Source organism: Scyliorhinus canicula, chromosome 14 (assembly GCF_902713615.1).
Source record: "Scyliorhinus canicula chromosome 14, sScyCan1.1, whole genome shotgun sequence".
Lineage (NCBI taxonomy): Eukaryota > Metazoa > Chordata > Chondrichthyes > Carcharhiniformes > Scyliorhinidae > Scyliorhinus > Scyliorhinus canicula.
This window is the reverse complement of record NC_052159.1, coordinates 9961223-9983782: the sequence shown is the minus strand read 5'-3', so window position 1 is coordinate 9983782 and position 22560 is coordinate 9961223. Positions and strand designations below refer to the sequence as shown.

Sequence of the window (22560 nt, the reverse complement as noted above, 5' to 3'; positions counted from 1 at the left end):
GACATAAACGCAGTGGGCCAGATTTTCGTGTCTGATTAAAAAGTAAGGTATAGGTTTGGGAATCAGAAAAACGAAGGCACTGAAGTGGAAACTTGAATTTCTGCCCTCAGAAAGAGCCGCATACAAAGTTCCCAGAGCTGTGAAGAGGTTTGGGTTGTGAACCCACACACATAACTTGCGGTGGCAGGGTTGCCATTGACAGGCCAAGGGAAAATTTGCATTTTCGTTGGGCTGGGAAGCCTTTGGAAAACCCGTCAGGTGAAAGATTTCAGGAACTTTGGGGGGAGGCCTGTTGAGGAGCTGGGAACATTCTGACAAGTAGGTTTGAACTCTTTTCGCACCTTCAAATGAGATATCCTTCAAAGGTGGATGTGATTTTACTGCAGTAATTTATCACTGTTCTCTGTCTTGAAAAGGAAAGTTGATCATTACATTGACCAGCATTATCTGAGTATTGAGATGCATTAGAGTACTTCTTCCAGTGGAAGAAGTGTGCTGTTATACATTCAAAATCTAGTAACTTTCCCATAATGATCTGAATAGCGATTAAATGTGTCGAATGCTTTAACTTGGGGAAAGACTGAATATTTCAAAAGAGAGACACGTTGCTGAGAGTTTTTCCCTTGCGCTCATCAAGGCAATTGCAAAAATGCCAAATATTCACCAAAATGTATACTATAGGAGAAGAGGTTGCCGATTGGTTGACAAGCTGACTTTGATTATGTGATCTTCAATTAGGGGTGGTTAACGAATGTTGGTTTTGTTAGTGATGCCACATCTCATGAAAATAATAAAATAATTTTAAAAGCGGATTGTTCGCATCAGATTCATGCTCCAGTCCTGCAAAGCGCTGGGAAAGCTAAAACGAGGTCTATCAAAATTGAATGAATCCATGTATACATACTGCCTGTTCACTCAATAGGCAAGTTGAGACCTTAGGCTGACTTCAAAGATGTTTTCCAGGTTATGGAAGGAATCAAATTAAATTATATAGTTCACATTAGCCAAGTAGTGCGACAAGTAGGCACGGTAGCACAGTGGATAGCACTGTTGCTTCACAGCTCCAGGGTCCCAGGTTCGATTCCCGGCTTGGGTCACTGTGCGGAGTCTGCATGTTCTCCCCGTGTGTGCGTGGGTTTCCTCCGGGTGCTCCGGTTTCCTCCCACGAGTCCCGAAAGGCGTGCTATCAGGTGAATTGGACATTCTGAATTCTCCCTCTGTGTACCCGAACAGGCGCCGGAATGTGGCGACCAGGGGCTTTTCACAGTAACTTCATTGCAGTATTAATGCAAGCCTACTTGTGACACTAAAGATTATTATTATTGCATTAACACTGCAATGAAGTTACTGTGAAAAGCCCCTAGTCGCCACACTCCGGCGCTTGTTCGGGTACACCGAGGGAGAATTCAGAATGTCGAATTCACCTAACAAGCACTGTTATATTACCATGATTGATAATCTGTTGTATTCTTTGTCCTTTGTGCCAGAATGACCCGATGTAGTTTTGGCAAAGAATATACCAATCAAAAGATTGAAACAAATCTAATTTATTATTACACTACTAATTAAATGAAGTTTGCACACTCTACTGAGCTACAGATGATAATTAAGTGATATTGAATCTGTCTTACAGTACTCAATAATCTATCTAGTCACTAACTACAATATGATCTAACCTCGTGCTAACTCTATCTACACTAATCTTCTTATGCATGCTTTCTCCTTCTGTTACTCCCAGAATTCCCTCAGAGTCTGACTTAAATACAGAGAAGTGGTCATGTCCTCTTGCGTTTGATTTACACAGGGATGTAATTATTAACCCTTCACCAACCGGACTATATACATATCATTACAAGCACGTCTTTCAGGACTTGTGGGAGGAAACCGGAGCGCCCGGAAGAAACCGACGCAGACATGGGGAGAACGTACGGACTCCGCACAGACAGTGACCCAAGCTGGGAATCGAACCTGGGTCCCTGGCATTGTGCTAACCACTGTGCTACCGCGCCACCAAGTGATTGAACAGCCAGGAGAGCTGAGGTTAAAAAGCCAGGATGTTGTGAGGAAGGCAGGCTGGGGTTAAAAGGGAAGGTTGGGAAAGGAGAAATTACATGTGTTTCTGATGCAAACTGGGCCTGAGGGATATCACGAGAAAATGCTCAATGAGTAAGAGATAGGTTTGTTGGACCTATTCATTATTTTGCTAAGTTTTACTTCAAGAAGATGGAATCAGAGAATCTTCCAGCACAGCAGGTGGCCATTTGGTCCAACATGCCTATGCCAGCTCTTTGAAGAGTTGTTCACTATTCCCACTCCTCCTGCTCTTCTCCCATAGCCCAGCAAATGTCTTCATTTCAGGAAATGTTCAATGAACAGTATGACACTAGGAATTTCTGAGGAACAAAGGGACCGTGTTTGTGTTTGTCCATAGATAGGGGCAGCACGGTAGCATTGTGGATAGCACAATCACTTCACAGCTCCAGGGTCCCAGGTTCGATTCCCTGCTGGGTCACTGTCTGTGCTCCAGGGTCCCAGGTTCGATTTCCCACTGGTTCACTGTCTGTGCGGAGTCTGCACATCCTCCCCGTGTGTGCGTGGGTTTCCTCCGGGTGCTCCGGTTTCCTCCCACAGTCCAAAGATGTGCAGGTTAGGTGGATTGGCCATGATAAATTGCCCCTTAGTGCCCAAAATTGCCTTTAGTGTTGGGTGGGGTTACTGGGTTATGGGGATAGGGTGGAGGTAGTGGAGGGTGGAGATAGGGTTGACCTTGGGTAGGGTGCTCTTTCCAGCCGCTGCAGACTCGATGGGCCGAATGGCCTCCTTCTGCACTGTAAATTCTATGTAATTCTATGAATCTCTGAAGACGAATGCCAGGTTAATAGGGTGGTGAAAAACAGTATATGGTGCACTTGCCTTTATCAATCAAGGCATAGATTAAAGCAGGAGGTCATGTTGGAGCTGTATAAAACTTTGGTGAGGCCACAGCTGGAGCACTGTGAGCAATTCTGGTCACCACATTATAGGAAGGATGAGATTGCACTGGAGGGGGTGCAGAGGAGGAGATTCACCAGGATGTTACCTGGGATGGAACATTTAAGTTATGAAGAGAGGTTGGATAAGCTTGGGGTTATTATCTTTGGAGCAGAGAAGACTGAGTGGTGACCTGATTGAGATGTACAAGATTATGAGGGGCGTGGATAGGGAACAGCTGTTCCCCTTAGTTGAAGGGTCAGCCACGAGGGGGACACAAGGTCAAGGTGAGGGGCAGGAGGTTCAGGGGGGAATTTGAGGAAAAACCTTTTTACCCAGAGAGTGGTAAGGGTCTGGAACGCACGGCCTGGGAGGGGGGTAGAGGGCGGGTTGCCTCACATCCTTTAAAAAGCACCTGGATGGGCACTTGGCCCGTCGCAACATTCGAGGCTATGGGCCAGGTGCTGGCAAATGGGATTAGGGAGGAGGTCAGGCTCGATGGGAAGATGGGCCTCTTCTGCACAGTGCGATTCTGTGAAGTTGTCCAATCCATTTTGAAACTCCGTGCTGAGCAACAACATTTATCCCTCAGCAGCCATCGCCAAGAATAGTTTATGCGGTAACTTGTGAGAGCTGACTGGGCACAATCTGCCTGCTGCGCTTGTCTAGACTGCAACAGGAGCTGCACTTCAGCTAGAATCTGCTGGCTGTCACGCGCCTTGGGATATCCTGAGGATGGAAAGGGTGCTATATAAATGTAAGTTAACACCAAAATGAGTTTTATTTTGTCATTTCGCAGGATGTGGGCGTCGCTGGCTAGGCCAGCATTTGTTGCCCATTCCTAATTGCCCCTTGAGAAGGTAGTGCATTTAATTCTGGACCCCACATCGCAGGAGGGATATAATGGCCTTCAGAGGATGGTTGGTGGGGACGCACAGGGCTAAATCATAGAATCATAGAATTTACAGTGCAGAAGGAGGCCATTCGGCCCATTGAGTCTGCACTGGCCCTTGGACAGATCACCCCTGAAGTGAAAATATGAGAAAGGTTTGCACGCCCCTTTTTTTTTAACTACACTAGCTGCCATAAAGCAGGTCAGTTTAAATATCCCATTGGAAAGGTCAGGGAGAAGGTAAGTTTCTAAGGTAAGCGAGTGGGATGTCGGGGTGGTGTTTCAGACATTGGTGGGGGTGGGGGTTGGGGGGAGTCACCTATCAGAGGGTTAATTGGACATTGGGGTTGGGGGCTAGAATCGGACCGGTATTTTTAAAACAATTGTAATTTCTCGTGGATCTATTGCGCCTCGACGTTTGTGTTGAGTTGATGGGCCGGATGGCTTCCTTCTGTGTGGAACCTTTCTAGAGGTCTTGTCCAATTCTGTTTGAGAATCGTGAAAAATGGCTGTCCAGGGATTCTGCGTTTCACCAGCATCATAATGATAGAAGGAAGATTTCTTCTGATCTTGATCCGATCGCGGGCCAGGCCACCGTGGGGGCCCCTCCCGGGGCTGGATCGCCATGCGCCCCTCCCCGAGGACTTCTGTAACCGGCCTACAAGCCAGGTCCCACCGTGATGGACCATGTCCATTTCACGCCGGTGGGACTGGCCAGGAACCGACGGCCGTGGCTGCTTGTGGGATCTTACTGTGCGTAAATTGTCCCGCTTGCTTCCGACATTACAAGGGTAACTGCACTTCAAAAAGTGCTTTGTCACCTGCAGAACACTTTCACAAAGAGGTCGTGAAAGGTGCTATATAAATGCAAACTTCTTTTCTAGAAACACAAAGGGCAGCCGCAGTTACATTTATTCTCCTGCAGGTACCAATGCTCCACTAGATGGCGGTCTCGATCCATATCGGAGATGCCCGTCATTCACCACCACCACCACCCCCCCTAAAAGCCCAGCTCTACAAACCCGAATACACAACCCCGGCAGAGGTTTTTTTTTAAAAACATCTCATTTCATTCTGAAAGTGGACTTTAATCCCTTCAGATTTTAAATACAAACCAATCTAGAAACAATAGACTGGAGAAAGACTAATCAGGCAGCTGTGGATGTGCCTGGCAAAGCTGACCTTCCCAATAAAGCACTCCAGTGTCTGTGAGAGCCCAGCATTTCCAAGTAACGGCAAACAAGTTTGTTTGATCATAGAATTTACAGCGCAGAAGGAGGCCATTCGGCCCATCGAGTCTGCACCGGCTCCTGGAGAGAGCACCCAACCCAAGGTCAACACCTCCACCCTATCCCCATAACCCAGTAACCCCACCCAACACTAAGGGCAATTTTGGACACAATGGGCAATTTATCATGGCCAATCCACCTAACCTGCACATCTTTGGACCGTGGGAGGAAACCGGAGCACCCGGAGGAAACCCACGCACACACAGGGAGGACGTGCAGACTCCGCACAGACAGTGACCCAAGCCGGAATCGAACCTGGGACCCTGGAGCTGTGAAGCGATTGTGCTATCCACAATCCTACCGTGTTGCCCAATCTCTTGTGGCTGAATCCTTTCCGGAGCCCAACCCCGATAATCCCACTTTATAATAATAATAATCTTTATTGTCACAAGTGGGCTTACATTAACACTGCAATGAAGTTACTGTGAAAACCCCCTAGTCGCCACATTCCGGCGCCTGTTCAAGTTCACAGAGGGAGAATTCAGAATGTCCAATTCGCCTAACCAGCACGTCTTTTCGGGACGTGTGGAAGGAAACTGGAGCACCCGGAGGAAACCCACGCAGACAGAGGGAGAACGTGCAGATTCCGCACAGACAGTGACCCAAGCCGGGAATCGAACCTGGGACCCAGATGCTGTGAAGCTATAGTGCTAACCACTGTGCTGCCATGCTGCCCAGTGAAGCTTACTGTTGAACGCTTCTAGGTGTGCGTCTCGTCTGATGAAGGAGCTGCGCTCCGAAAGCTAGTGATTCCAAATAAACCTGTTGGGCTTTAACCTGGTGTTGTGAGGCTTCTTTCAAAGCGTTTGACAGCCAATGGATTTTTGGTGTGACATTGTGATTGCAGCAATCGGGTTTGTGCACAGCAAGATCCCACAAAGGGAAACGCCCGGCTGGAATTGATTTGTTTGTGTCTGAAGTTGGTCCAGGTAAGGGAGGAATGTTGACCATCTCACTGGGAGAACTCTAACAAAGGCAGGGACCGGCAAAACGGGGATTGTGCGGGACACGGCCGATGCTCCAAGCTGCACGTTGCCCTTACGGGGAAGGATGGGCATTTAAGACTGGGGAGGGCTCCGGGAATGGACAAGCCATCATTCGTGTGGGATCAGGGGATCTAACCGGACCCCAGATCCCCGAGCTGAGGAAAGGAATTCCCAGTATTAACGGCTGAAATAGTGACTCCTGCTGGAATGTATGGGTCAGACTGCAGGACCTAACACAGTCGAATAGTCCATCCAAGCCCAGGCCTGCACGCGAGAACTTACCTTGCGAGGTGCAATATTTTGAGGTGGTCCCTGTGGAACTGCACCCCAGCACCTGTAGGTGAGGAGGAGAAATTGATCTTCCCTTAAAGGGGAATTTCACCCTCAGCTCCGCTTAAAGGGAATCACACCGTCAGCTTCCCTGGAAGGGCAACCGCACCCTCAGCTTCCCATGTAGAGGAATCTCAACCTCAACTCTAATTATAGAGACTCACACACTCAGTTTACCTTGAAGGAGAATCTCACCTTCAACTCCCCTTGAAGGAGAATCTCACCTTCAGCTCCCCTTAAAGGGGAATTACACCTTAGCTTCCCTTAATGGGGAATCACAGCCCCTGCTCCGCTTAAAGAGCAATTTCACCCTCAGTTCCTCTTAAAGGGGAATCGCATCCTCAGCTCCCCTTATAGGGGAATCACACCCTCAGCTCCCCTTAAAGGGGAATCTCACCATCAGCTCCCTTAAAGGGGAATCGCATCCTCAGCTTCCCTTAAAGAGAAATCTCGCCCTCAGGTCCCCTTAAAGGGGAATCTCACCGTCAGCTCCCCTTAAAGGGGAAACGCACCCTCAGCTCCCCATGAACGATTTTGTATGTTTATTTTTTCTTGGTGGTGGGAGAGGCAATGTCAGAGATCCCAGCCAGACAGTGTGATAGTGTAAGGGGTAGGATGAACAGAATGTATGTGAGACGGTTTCTATTGCACCTTGACTAATAGCTGTGCCTGGTGGTGATAATCTATCTCCCTTAGACGGAAAGCTTCTCCCAGGCAGGAAATCCCAATGATGTCATCTGCGCCCACATCGCACGCAACACTCCGTCTGTGATAAAATGTTTGACACAGCCACAAAATCCACTTTAATACAGATTCTCCAGTCATAGAGAGACACCTTAGACACTCCCTTCAGAAAGGATTGTTCATAGCTTGCTGTCTGTGTGGATCACCCCAGCAACAGAGTCACAGAGTATATCTGACAAAGACACTGGCTGGTCTGACTTGGTGCCTTGGTAACCTTCTCACCTTTAGGCGCCGGAATGTGGCGACTCGGGGCTTTTCACAGTAACGAGTCTATATGACCCTTCTGCACCCCACATGGATTCCAACTGAATCATAGAATCATCACTGAATCCCTACAGTGCAGAAGGAGGTCATTTGGCTCATTGAGTCCGCCCCGAGCCTCCAAAATGGCTCTCCACCCAGATCCACTCCCCCATCCACCCTGCCCTATCCCGGCAATCCTGTAACCTAACCTGCACATCCCTGGACACTAAGGGGCAATTTATCATGGCCAATCCACCTAACCTGCACATCTTTGGACTGTGGGAGGAAACAGGAGCACCCGGAGGAAACCCACGCAGACATGGGGAGGAGGTGCAGACTCCGCACAGACAATGACCCAAGCCGGGAATCGAACCTGGGACCCTGGCGCTGTGAGGCAGCAGCGCTGACCACTGTGTCACCGTGCCACCCTGAAGTTCCACCCCTTATGTTTTGAATCTACCCAGGATTGCAGGTATCTTGGGTACAGTCAAGGTTATTCCTTCAAAGGGGAAAAGTAAGGCAAAGAAATCCAGAGCTCCCAGATAACAAAAGGGATTGAAGTTAGATGTCAGGTGGAAAATGGCATTGAGAACCAGGCTTAACACCGAAGCTTCAGAGGGGAAGTAGAAAAACAAATAAGAGAAGCAAAGGGAGAGAAGAAGAGACTGGCAGCCAATATAAAAGGGAACCCCAAAGTCGTCGATGAGCATATACATAGTAAAAGGTGGTAAGAGGGGGAGAAGGGCCAATTAGGGACTAAAAAGAAGAATTACGTATGGAGGCAGGGGGATGAAGTATTAAGTGACTATTTTGCACCTGCCTTTGCCAAGGAAGAAAATGCTACAAGGGTTTAAAATGGAAAAGGAAGAGGTATTGGATAGGCTGTCTACAATTAAAGTTGATAAGGCACCAGGACCGGATGAGATGCATCCAAGGATGCTGAGGGATGTGAGAATGGAAATTGTGGGGCACTGGCCATAACCTTTCAGTCTTCCTTAGACTCAGAGGACTGGAGAATTGTTCAAAAACGGGGGTACTGTTTAACTTCAATGGTGGGGAAGCTTTGAGAAACAATAATTCGGGGCAATGTTGAGAGTTACATGGACAGATGCAGGTTAATTAAGGAAAGCAAGCATGGATTTCTTAAGGGAAAATCATGTTTAATTGACCAGCTGCAGTTTTTTGAAGAGGTAACTGAGAGGGCTGATGAGGGGAATGACGTTGATGTGGTGTAAATGGACTTCTGAAAGGTATTTGATATAGTGCCACATGACACTTGTGAGCAAGGTTATGGCTCACAGAATAAAATGGCTAATAACAACATGGCTATGAGTGACAGTAAACAGAAAGTCACGCTTAATGTTTGTTTCTCGGGCTGGAGGAAGGTTTGTAGTGGAGTTCCCCAGGGGTCAGTGAAGGGACCCTTGCCTTTCCTAATAATCTAATAATCTTTATTAAGGTCATAAGTAGGCCTACATCAAACACTGCGATGACAGAATTTATCCAGAATTCTCTGTTTTTAGTTCAGATTTTCAGCATGCTCAGTACGAAGTTCTTTGAAGGTAACTTGAAGTGGAAGACATGGCCATTGGCTCCACATCTTACCAAATGATGGCCAAAGGGTCATCATAGATGACACATCCAGGCCTCTGGACTGGGCCTTAATGCCAAACTCTCACTCTGAGACAAGGGTACTATCATTGAACCAAGGTGTTAAAGACCTGAAATGGACAAAAGTCAGGCATCTTCCTGACAATCCTTACCAAACAATCACTTTCACACACCATCAAAAAACCCTGGCCGACACTGTGGTTGTAATTCGCTGACCTATACCCTCTGATGGGGCATTACTGTCCTCCTCCATGGCTTGCAACACCTTATCATCCAAACCAATGGTGATATCTGTGGGAAGATAGAATGATTAGAGCACAGACAGACTTTTCGGCCCGTCATGTTTGTCCCGGCTCTCTGCAAAACCAATTTGCCTAGTTCCACTTCCCTGAGTTTCCTTATAGCCCTGCACATTATTGTTCTTCAGATAATGATCCAACTCCCTTTTGAAAGCCATGATTGAATCTGCCTCCACCACACACTCATAGAATTCACAGTGCAGAAGGAGGCTATTCGACCGATCGAGTCTGCACCGGCCCTTGGAAAGAGCACCCTACTTAAGCCAGGCCTCCACCCTTTTCCTGTAACCTAGGAACCTGACCTATCCTTTTGGACACCAAGGGGCAATTTATCATGGCCAGTCCACCTAACCTGCATGTCTTTGGACTGTGGGAGGAAACCGGAGCACCCGGAGGAAACCCAGGCAGACACGGGGAGGACGTACAGACTCTGCACGGACAGTCATTCAAGGCTGGAATTGAACCCGGGACCCTGGAGCTGTGAGGCAGGAGTGCTAACCACTGCACTGCTAACCCCGGCAGTGCATTCCAGACCCCAACCACTCGCTGCGCGAAAAGATTTTTGTTCGTGTCACCTTTGTTTCTGTTGCCAATCCCTTAAATGTGTCTGCTATTTTCCAATCCTTCCACCAATAGGAACAGCTTCCCCCTGTCTAGTCTGCCCAGACCCCTCGTGATTTTGACCATCTCTAACAGGTCTCCTCTCAATCTTCTGTTTGCCAAGGAGAACATTCCTAATTTCTCTAATCTAGCGATGTAATTAAAGTTCCCCATCCCTGGAACCAGTCTCGTGAATCTTTTATTTTAAACGCATTTTACTCAAACTTGTATCAAAGTAGGTTACAGCAAATAAGCCGGGAAACATTCTTCCCAACAATCAACTATACAGTTTGTACAGATTTTCCTCTTTTTTCACACCCCCCTCCCCATCACCCCCCCCTCCCCATCAGCCCCCTCCCCATCACACCCCCCCCCCCCCCCCCGCGATGAACAGCCCCTCAAACACGGTCACAAACATCCCCCACCTTTTCTCACCTCCCCTGCTGAGCCCCTTATCTCATACTTTATCTTCTCTAATCGCAGGAAGTCGTACAGGTCGCCCAACCAAAGCCGCTACCCCGGTGGCGATGCCGACCGCCACTCTGGCACAATTCACCGCCGTGCATTCAGACATCGGCCAAGATATTGGCCTTCCTCCTCTCCATGAGCTCCGGCTTCTCTGAAACCCCAAATATTGCCCCCAATATCCACCTCCTCCTCCACTGTCCTGGCTAAGACCGCGAACACTCCCGCTCAGAATCTTCCCAATTTTTCACAACCCCAAAACGTGTGCGCATGATTTGCTGGCCCCCGCCCACACCTCTCACACTCATCTGTTACCCCCTGAAAGAACCCACTCATTCTCGCCCAGGTCACAGGCATCCTGTGCACCACCTTAAACTGTATCTGGCTCATCCTTGGACAAGAGGAGGTCCCGTTTACCCTTCGCAGTGCCTCTTCATCATCTCCAGCAACTCCCCCTTCTCCAGTGCTTCATTAAACGCCCCCAACAGATGTGGTGCCAGGTCCGCCGCAAATTCCTTATAAAATTCTGCCGGGTACCCATCCGGCCCAGGGGCCTTCCCTGACTTCATACCCCTGATACTTTCCAGCACCCTCTCGAATACGTTGACATCCTTCTTGGCGTGCAGTGTCCATAACTGGGCCAGCTGAGGTCAAACCTGTGGTTTATACAGATTTGACATAACGTCCTTGTTTTTGTACTCTATGCCCCTATTTATAAAGCTCAAGATCCCATATAATTTATTAACTGCGGTCCCAACATGCCCTGCAACCTTGGATGCTTTGTGGACAGATATCCCCAGATCTTTCTGCTCTTCTATCCCTTTAGAATTGTCACCTCAGCCCCCTAATAGCTACACTGGCACCAAATTTAAGATAATCGGTCAAGCTTGTAACGTGGTCCACTTACACTTGCTACATTCACACGCGGGTTACCCCTTTTCTGCAAACAAAAGGGATATGTTGAAGCGTTGCGCTTATTTTGAATTAAGCAGGAGCTTGGGGAGCCTATGGTTCCCTGTGGCTTTCTCTCTGCAAACATCCCAGCCAATGAGAGTTGACTTGCCAACCCACAGCAGCCTTTACTCCTGCGGCATAAACTGTTGTGATTGTTTGAAATTTGCCACTCTTGTGTTTGTCCTAATGAAAAGCTTCGGCCGCACGTCTTTCTTTTCAGCAAAATTCAAGTTCCGTCCGACCAAAATTGTGTATGTATGTTTCTGTTTACCTTTGCAAGAAGGGAGGAATGTCTGGGTTCAATTAAACTATCAAAATGTTCGTTTTTCCTTAGTTATGGGGTGACTTCCCTGCAGTTCATTGACTGAGCCAGGTTTCTTCAGCTTCCTGGAATGTGCAGACGAAACGGCCTTCCCCGCCAGCACAGGAGGAGGCCCTTTGGTAACCTTTGCAGTATCTGATTTATGGTGTACCCATGCAAAACTCTCTTCCTGTTCAGAGAGTGACCCTTACTTGTTCTACACTTTGATTCATGTCCGGGCAGCCAAGAGGGAAATAGCTAACGAGGCCTCGGACATTTAGAAAACAAACGCTCCGGCTCTGACCCTCATTAAACATCACTCGGCACAGGAATGGATCGGCCTATGAGGTGTTAGAAAAGCAATGCAGCCTTCTGAGCCAGTGCAACCCCAATCAGCAGCTCTCTGCCCTTTGCGTGTGCCAGGAAAATAAACAAGAGGAAATTTAGAATTCCATTGCTGGTCGAGGAAATCGGCCTTATCTGATTCGTTGGTAGTTCAAACTCCATACTTCAGCTCTGTTCCTGTTTTTAAGAGTACGAAGCGAAAGGGGGCCATTTGATCATGGTGGATCTGCACCTCAGCCCCATTAACCCCATATCCTATGAAATTCTATGATCCCCTAGCTAACAGAAATCTATCAACCTCAGTTTTGACCTTTTCAACTGACCTTCAGCCCTCTAACCCTCACTGTTCTAACTCAAGAGAACAGAAGCATAGTTTAACCCTTCAAGCCTCGCGATCGTTTTGGTAAATCTGCACCAGACTCCAGTCAAGGGGAGCTTATCCTTCTCACAATACTGTTTCAATCTTTCCAGCCTTATCTCCTGAAGGTGGCCTCTCTTGTTGGACGTGCCTCGGTGGTCTTTCTATAGCAATGGTCTGTGGCCCTCTGAACTCACCTCTTCTATTTCTACAAAACTCCAGCAAATGTTCAGTTTGGGTTGCGCTAGAGCTCCGGTCCTCATTACAGCCTTGATTCAAACATGGACAAAAGGGCTGAATACCAGAGGTGAGGTGAGAGTGACCGTCCTTAACATCAAGGCTGCATTTGACCAAGTATGGCATCCATGAGCCCGAGCTAAACTGGAGTCAACGGGAATCAGGGGGGAAACTCTCCGCTGGTTGGAGTCACACCTGGCACAAAGAAAGATGGCTGTGGTGGTTGAAGGTCAATCATCTCAGTCCCAGGACATCACTCCCCTTGAAGAGGAATAACCTCAGGGTTGTGTCCCAGGCCTAACCACCTTCAGCTGCTTCATCAATGAGCTTCTCACTATCATGAGGTCAGAAGTGGGGATGTTCACTGATGATTGCACAATGTTCAGCACCATTCATGACTCTTCAGATACTGAAGAATTCCATGTCCGTCTGCAGCAAGATTTCAACAACACTCGGGGTTTGGGCTGGAAAATAGCAACTATCATTCACTCTACACCAGTACCCGGCCATTACGAGAGAATTGAACCATCTTCCCTTGAAATTCAATGGCATTACCATCACTGAACCCCCCACTTCCAACATTCTGAGGGTTACTACTGACCAAAAGTGGACAAGCCAAGGTGGCAACAACAACAGGTCAGAGGCTGGGAATTCTGTGGTAAGTAACTCCACTCCTGACTTCCCAAGGTCTGCCCGCAGTCTACAAGTCACAAATCAGGACTGTGACCTTGATTAGATGAGTACATTTCCAATAATATTCAAGAAACCCAACACCATCCAGGGCAAAGCAGCCCGCTTGATCAGAGTCCTATTCACCATCTTTAACATTCACTCTCTCCACTGCTAAAAGAGAAGAACAACCCCATGTACCATACACAAAATGCACTGCAGCAACTCACCTTCGAAAGCACTTTGCAAACCCGTGACCTCGAGCATCTAGAAGGACAAGGGCAGCAGACACATGGGAGCAACACCGAGTGCAGGTTCCCCTCCACATCACTCACAATCCTGACTTGGAAACATATCGGCCGTTCCTTCACTGTCGCTGGGTCAAAATCCTGGAACTCCCTCCCTAACAGCACTGTGGGTGTACCTGCACCACAGGGACTGCAGCGGTTCAAGAAGGCAACGCACCACCACCTTCTGAAGAGCAACTAGGGATGGGCAATAAATGCTGGCCTAACCAGCGACACTCACATCCCGTAAATGAATAAAACAAATAGGACATGGGCTTATGTCAATTGGTAAAAAGAAGCAGACAGGAGCAGCAGAGAATTCTTTGTCGGAACGAGTTGCTGTGATTTGGAAGGCACTTGAATGGTCAATGGAAGCAGATTCAATGATAACTTTTAAAACGAAATTGGATAAATGCTCGAAAAGGAAAAAAGTCCAGAAGTCTATTAGGAATGATCACTGGTGGCAGGGTGAGTGGAACTGCTCTTTCAGTAAAGACACGATGGGCCAAGTGGCCTCTATCTGTGCTTTGAGATTCTATATCATAAGAATATAAGAAAACAAGAAATAGGAGTAGGCCATTCAGCCCTTCTTGCACTGTACCATTCAATAAGATCATGGCTGATTTCCTACTTCAACATCATTTTCCTGCACTATCCCCGTATCCCTTTGTATATTCAATGTGTAGAGATGGATCGACCTTAGTCTTGAATAGAATCAACGACTGAGCTTCCACAGCCCTCTGAGGCAGGAAAATTCCAAAGATTCACTACCCCCTGAGTGAAGAAATTCCTCCCCATCTCAATCCCAAATAACCTGCCCCTTATTCTGAGACCGTGTCCTCTGGTTCCATAGAAGAATTGAATGCAGCAACGGCTAAACGAAGGTCAGGATGAACAGTGAAGGGGGAAGGCGGGACGCAGGATTGGAGGTGGCTGAGCTGAACGAGAAAGGAGTCAGAGGAGGCAAGAGAGAGGACAGAGTGAAAGAAAGAGAGGGAAGTGAAGCAGAGAGCGAGTGCGGAAAAGGGGATGAGGGTGGAAAGGGAGAAAGAAGGGAAAATGAAAGAGGAAGAAGAGAAAGGGCAAAATAGATATCCAGATATTGAGATAAGCTATAAACCGTGTCTTGCTCTTAAATCAATGCTTTATTATGGAACTATTTCTTGTTGTCCATCCAAATTAAGGTCTATAATGAATGTGATACCTATAATTTTATTTTAGTGAACATAAATATATGAAACTCTCATTTGAAGTAATGCCATAATATGCATTCAATATTCAAAAAAGATGTAGACTGTTTGCTGGAGGGTACTGGGAGATAATGGGAAAGCTACGATCGGATATTCAATCATGCTCGCAGCTCCAGACTGCCATCTAGTGACCCAAGAAAGTATCTGTCTGAAAGGATGCAGGAACACAGGATATAAGAGCAAGAGTGAGCCACACAGCCCGTGGCCCTTCTCCACCATTCAATACGATCATGGCTGATCGTGGGATTTCCACTCCATTCTCCCGTCTGCTCCCCATATCCCTGCATTGCCCTGCAAGAACAGGAGACAGGATCAGGCTCACCTGCGACGTAACCCTCCCGTGGTTGAATAGATGGCTGGTTTAGCACAGGGCTAAATAGCTGGCTTTTAAAGCAGACCAAGGCAGACCAGCAGCGTGGGTTCAATTCCCGTACCAGCCTCCCCAAACAGGTGCTGGACTGTGGCGACTAGGGGCTTTTCACACGAACTTCCTTTGAAGCCTACTTGTGACAATAAGCGATTTTCATTTCATTTCATTACATGCTTCCACTGAGTAATGCAGCCAATTCTGTCACCAAACATAAATAGCCTGCCTTTATATAGCGCCTTTCATGACTTCAGGCTATCCCAAAGCATTTTACAGCCAATGAAGTACTTTTCTGGTGTAGTCGCTGCTGGGACTGTAGGAATTCAATCAAGGATTGACATATCTCCCTGTGTGGAATCAAAGAGGTATGGTCAAAGTAAAGTGTTTGTTCTTTTGTTGAAATTTAACTAGATGGGGAAAGGTACGGATTCCTCTCTGATTATTGCTGTCGGAATTATTTGTTCTGTTCAATTCCACCACCCCCTTCCCCCCCACCGAGTGTTCACATGTTTTGTGCAGAATATCGAGCTCTTATTTTCGAAAGATATTTTACAGTGCTGTGGGTGAGCGTTTATCCCTCAATCCTAGTTTCCCAGAGAAAGCGATCGTTGGAATTTCTCCTTGAACTCACTGCAGTCCCTCGCAATGGTGCTAGGGAGAGGGTTCCCGGGAAAGTGACCCAGTGACAATGAAGGGATGGCAATACTTTTGTCGCATGTCAGGCTGCTTTGTGAGTTGAAGGGGAAGTGATGAGACTCCCCCAAGATCTCTCTGCTTTTGTAGTTGTCAGTGGTAAAGGTTGCAGGAGAGAAAAGAGTTCAAAATACGACAATATTATTGGAGGGTCGCATTTCAAGATAATTGAGCAAATCTAAGATCATTCGGCCTTGATGAGCGATGGTGAAATGCTTGAAAGATCTGTGACAAACAACATGAATTCTTCAAAGAGAAGCAGACAATACAATCTGGAGGGTCAAATCTTCCTCGCAAACAATGGCCAATCAACCACGTCAGACCAGGACATGGTAAACACTGGTAAATAGATGGAACATTAAAACCTCTCTATCATAACTGCTCCTAATCAGTCCCTGAAGCACATCATCCAACATTGCCCCCAAAGAAAATTCAGATGCAGCCTACAAGATATATATTTTTTATTTAATTGAAAGGATGTGGGCTTCGCTGGCTAGGCCAGCATTTATTGCCCATCCCTAATTGCCCTTGAGAAGGTGGTGGTGAGCTGCCTTCTTGAACCGCTGCAGTTCATGTTGTGTACCCACAGTGCTCTAAGGGAGGGAGTTTCAGGATTTTGACCCAGCTACAGTGAAGGAACGGTGATATATTTCCAAGTCAGAATGGTGAGTGACTTAGAGCGGAGTTAGCATTTGTTCTGAGGTGCCTGCTGCCCTTGTTCTTGCAGATGGTAGAAGTTGTGAGTTTGTAAGGAGCTAGGACCCTTGGTGAGTTATTGAAGGGTGCATGGCAGACTGCAGCTCATAGGAACATACCAATTGGGCCACAAGGTCCCTCGAGCTTGCTCTGCTATTCAATAAAATCCTGGCTGGTCGCATTCCATAGTACCCCTACAGTGCAGAAGGAGGCCATTCAGCCCATCGAGTCTCCAGCGGCCCTCCGAATGAGTACCCCACTTAGGCCCATTCCCCACACTATCCTTACAGGTGCATCCTATCGGGCTGCATCACAGCCTGGTATGGCAACTGAGACTGCAAGAAACTTCAGGGAGTCGTGAGCACAGCCCAGTCCATCACACGAACCCTCCTCCCATCCATTGTCTTTGTCTATACCTCCCGCTGCCTGGGGAAAGCGGGCAGCATAATCAAAGACCCCCTCCCACCCGGCTTACGCACTCTTCCAACTTCTTCCATCGGGCAGGAGATACAGAAGTCTGAGAACACGCACAAACAGATTCAAAAATAGCTTCGTCCCCGCTGTTCCCAGACTCCGAAACAACCCTCTTATGGACTGACCTGATCTCTTCACACATCTTCTCTACTGAGTAGTCCTGTCTGCTTCACCCGATGCCTGTGTCTATGTATTTACATTGTGTGTTTTATTTTGCCCTATTATGTATTTTCTTTTCATTACAGAATGGTCTGTTTGAGCTGCAAGCAGAACATTACTTTTCACTGTACCTCGGTACACGTGACAATAAACAAATCCAATCCAAATCCGAAGCCCCCACCTAACCTGCAAATCTTTGAAAACAAAAGGGCAATTTAGCGTGGCCAATCCACCTAACCTGCTCACCTTCGGACTGTGGGAGGAAACCAGAGCACCCGGAGGAAACCCACGCAGACACGGGGAGAACGCGCAAACTCCACACAGACCCACCACTGGAATTGAACCCATGAAAAATGAAATGAAAAAATGAAAATCGCTTATTGTCACGAGTAGGCTTCAATGAAGTTACTGTGAAAAGCCCCTAGTCGCCACATTCCGACGCCTGTGCGGGGAGGCTGATACGGGAACCATCCCTGGTACCATCCCTGGCGCTGTGAGGCAGCAGTGCTAACCACTGTGCCGCCGATTGTAACCTGGACCCCACATTCCTGCTGACCCCCAATGTCCTTTCCCCCCCCATGTTAATCAAGAATCTGTCTGTCTCTGCCTTAATAACATTAACAAATTCAGCTTCCACTGCCTTTTGAGCAAGGGAAGATTGAGAGGTGATCTAATAGAAGTCTTTAAAATTAAAATTTGGTGGGTTAAGTGGAGAGAGGATGTGTCCACTTGCAGGCAAACTAAAATTGGGGACATCAATGTGGGATGGTCACTAATAAATCCTGTAGCGAATTCAGGAGACACTTTCCTCAGGAAATGTGTTACCAGCTACCACAGGGAGTGGTTGAGGTGAGAAGTTATCTATTTAAGTAGAAGCTGGAGCGAGAAAGGAATATAAGATGTTGATAGGGTGAGAAGGAGAGGGGGTGGGAGGAAGCTCGTGTGAAACATAAACACTAACAAGAGTTGTACCATCGATATCTTCAAGTGCAGGAGGCAAGCGTCTATCGGTGACTAACCGTGACTACTTCCTCGATAGTCCACTGCAACTTTCCCTTTTTTCAAGCCATCCTCCTTATATGGTTGAGATTCCGCAGCGATCAGGAGAAATATGTTCCCAGTTCCAGCGCTGCCGGTCAATGGAATGGGATGTGCAGCAGTAACAGGGAAGAGAGAGCCTTCCCTCGCGTTAACTGGGGCCAAGCGAGTGAACTCGGGCAGCGAGCAGCGAGAAATGTGAGACCAAGTGGGAGGGAAGTTTTATTGGTGTTCCACTTCCACTGCCTCTGCTTCTAGTCAGGTAACAACTGAACATTTATCAGCCAGAACACACACACACACACAAAAAAGCAGTGCTTTCCTGTATGTGTGTGTGTTTTGTTTAATATTTGTTGTATTTCTGGTCTGTTTCATTCTTGTCGCTATTCCCTCCTGTGTATCACTGAATATTGTAAATATATATAACAAGGTGATTTAAAAATGTTTGTTGATTTCCCTGGTGCCAGTGCCGCCCCCAGCTTTTCTTAAAAAAAAGAACACGCCTGTGAAATTGACAAATGTGTAAATTTCCTTTTGATGAATGAGACACCGGGTACAGAGAGACGCCTTTCCTTCACAGACTGTATTCCTGGCTCCTGATTAACCTGGTTCCTTTACTGAGATAAACTTTTATTTATTTGTTTTTAACTTTTTTTTTCCAATTTAGAGTACCCAATTCATTTTTTTCCAATTAAGGGGCAATTTAGCGTGGACAATCCACCTATCCTGCTCATCTTTTGGGTTGTGGAGGTGAAACCCACGCAAACAAGGGGAGAACGTGCAAACTCCACACGGACAGTGACCCAGAGCTGGAATCGAACCTGGGACCTCAGCGCCATGAGGCAACAGGGCTAACCCACTGCGCCACCGTGCTGCATATATTTGTTTTTAACTTGAAGCCGTTTTGTTGAAATGTTTACTTCTCTGGATGACCAGACTGTTTAACAGATGCGTTTTTTTGACATAATTCCGTCCAGAAGGTAACGGAAGGTAACGGAAGGTACAGTACTGGAGATGGGATAAATAAGCCAACAAGTATTCATGCTCAGGCACTTCTCCCAGATAATTTCCAAGGAGGGAGATGTTTGCCAATAAACGATTATATGATTAGCGGCAACTTTTGTTACCTTTTTTTTAAAAAATGCATTGAAAGGGGATAGTATTTGTGTGCCATACTATTTCCGAGTTCTGTAACCAGAGGCTTTAGGAAATAAACATAAAATACTGAGGGGGCTGGAAATCTGAAATAGAAACAGGAAATGCGTGGGAAAGAATGAGCAGGTCGATTGTGACTTTTCATAGAATTTCATAAAATTTACAGTGCAGAAGGAGGCCATTCAGCCCATCGAGTCTGCACCGGCTCTTGGAAAGAGCACCCTACCCAAGGTCAACACCTCCACCCTATCCCCATAACCCAGTAACCCCACCCAATACTAAGGGCAATTTTGGACACTAAGGGCAATTTATCATGGCCAATCCACCTAACCTGCACATCTTTGGACTGTGGGAGGAAACCGGAGCACCCGGAGGAAACCCACGCACACACGGAGAGGATGTGCAGACTCTGCACAGACAGTGACCCAAGCCGGAATTGAACCTGGGACCCTGGAGCTGTGAAGCGATTGTGCTATCCACAATGCTACCGTGCTGCCCTTCAGACGCTACCCCATTTGACCTGAAACGTTAACTCCTTCCCTCTCCGCAGATGTTGCCAGGCCAACCTTTGTCAATCTGCTCCTCCTTCAGAAACTGGTTCCTTTTTGTTTTGAAGTGGGATCGGGGTTTTGGGGCTGATGTGAGCAAAACGTTACCTGGGGTCATGAGCTGGGAGAATGGGCCAGATCTGAGCGGTGAAAAGGGAATTTTACATTCTGCCACATGGGGACTGGACATGTAGAACAAGTTCCCACCAGGGCTTGTGTTCATCAAACTTATTTTTAATAAATGTTTTCAAAACATATTTAGTGGCACATGAACGTCCCTCGTGACATTAGTGAACCAGATGTTTTATTAGAACAACCATGATTTCATGTAGAGTTGAGGAATCGCAAAGGTAAAAAGATTCTGATGGGAGTTATGTGCAGGACCCCTAGCAGTAGTCGGGGTGTGGGGCAGAAAATAAATCAGGAGATAGAACAGGCGTGTAAAAAAGGCAATATTACAATAATCATGGGGGACTTAAATATGCAGGTAGATTGGGAAAATCAGGTTGGTAGTGGATCCCAAGAAAGGGAATTTGTGGAATGCAGAAGAGATGTCTTTTTGGTGCAGCTTGTGACAGAGCCTACTAGGGAACAGGCAATTCTGGATTTGGTGATGTGTAATGAGGCAGACTTGATTAGGGAACTAAAGGTGAAGGAACCCTTAGGGAGCAGTGACCACAATATGATAGAATTTACCCTGCAGTTTGAGAGGAAGAAGCTGCAATCAGATGTAACAGTATTATAATTAAATAAGGGTAACGACAAAGACACGAGGGAGGAGCTGGCCAGAGTTGATTGGAGAAGGAGCCTAGCAGGGAAGACAGTGGAACAGCAATGGCAGGGGTTTTTGGGGGTTATTAGGGAGGCACAACAGAAATTCATCCCAAGGAGGAGGAAACATGCTAAGGGGAGGACAAGGCATCCATGGCTGATGAGGAATGTCAAGGACAGCATAAAGGCTAAAGAAAAAGCATCCGAAGTGGTGAGGATTAGTGGGAAACCAGAGGATTGGGAAGCCTTTAAAAGCAAGCAGAGGACAACTAAAAAAGCAATAAGGGGGGAGAAGATGAAGTACGAGTGCAAGCTAGCTAGTAATATAAAGGAAGATAGGAAGAGACTTTTTCAATATATAAAAGGTATGAGAGAGGCAAAAATAGACATTGGACGACTAGAAAATGTGACCGGAGAAGTAATAATAGGATACAAAGAAATGTCAGAGGAACTGAATAGTTACTTTGCATCAGTCTTCATGGTGGAAGACACCAGTGGGATGCCAGAACTCCTTGAGAACCAGGGAGCAGAGGTGAGTGCAGTGACCATTACTAAGGAGAAGGTTCTGGGGAAACTGAAAGTGGATATGTCACCTGGACCAGATGGACTACACCCCAGGGTCCTAAAAGAGATAGCTGAGGAAATTGTGGAGGTATTAGTGATGATCTTTCAGGAATCACTGGAGGCAGGAAGGGTCCCAGAGGCCTCGAAAGTGGTGAATATAACACTACTGTTTAAGAAGGGAGGGAGGCAGAAGATGGGAAATTATAGGCCGGTTAGCCTGACTTCGGTCATTGGTAAGATTTTAGAGTCTGTTATTAAAGATGAGGTCGCAAAGTACTTGGAAGTGCATGGTACAATAGGACTGAGTCAGCACGGCTTTGTCAAAGGGAGGTCGTGTCTGACAAATCTGTTAGAGTTCTTTGAGGGAGGGCAGCACGGTGGCCTAGTGGTTAGCACAACCGCCTCACGGCGCTGAGGTCCCATGTTCGATCCCGGCTCTGGGTCACTGTCCGTGTGGAGTTTGCACATTCTCCCCGTGTCTGCGTGGGTTTCGCCCCCACAACCCAAAAATGTGCAGAGTAGGTGGATTGGCCACGCTAAATTGCCCCTTAATTAGAAAAAATAATTGGCTAATCTAAATTTATAAAAAAAAAAGAGTTCTTTGAGGGGGTAACAAGCAAGTTAGATAAAGGAGAACCAGTGGACGTGATTTGTTTAGATTTCCAGAAGGCCTTTGACAAGGTGCCGCATAGGAGACTGTTAAATAAGTTAAGAGCTCATGATGTTCAGGGTAAGATCCTGGCATGGATAGAGGATTGGCTGACTGGCAGAAGGCAAAGAGTGGGGATAAAAGATCTGTAGAGGGACAGGTAGTATTGAGGAAGCAGGGGGCTGCAGAAGGACTTGGACAAGCTAGGAGAGTGGGCAATGAAGTGGCAAATGAAATACAATGTGGAAAAGTGTGAGGTTATGCACTTTGGAAGGAGGAATCTAGGCATAGACTATTTTCTAAATGGGGAAATGCTTCAGAAAGCAGAAGCACAAAGGGACTTGGGAGTCCTTGTTCACGAATCTCTTAAGGTTAATGTGCAGGTTCAGTCGGCAGTTAGGAAGGCAAATGCAATGTTAACATTCATGTCAAGAGGGCTAGAATACAAGACCAGGGATGTACTTCTGAGGTTGTATAAGGCTCTGGTCAGACCCCATTTGGAGTATTGTGAGCAGTTTTGGGCCCCATATCTAAGGAAGGGTGTGCTGGCCTTGGAAAGGGTCCAGAGGAGGTTCAGAAGAATGATGCCTGGAATGAAGAACTTGTCATATGAGGA

General features: G+C 47.0%; 1 protein-coding gene across 1 annotated transcript in view; it reads left to right on the top strand.

Annotated features, from left to right (window-relative positions):
- Positions 1-18183: 18183 nt before the first annotated feature.
- Positions 18184-22560, top strand: part of lrrc32 (leucine rich repeat containing 32) — a 36371-nt gene continuing 31994 nt past the window's right edge. The window contains exon 1 of the mRNA XM_038818729.1: positions 18184-18519. The gene's annotated coding sequence lies outside the window, so the exon portion shown is untranslated. The remainder of the gene's footprint in view (positions 18520-22560) is intronic.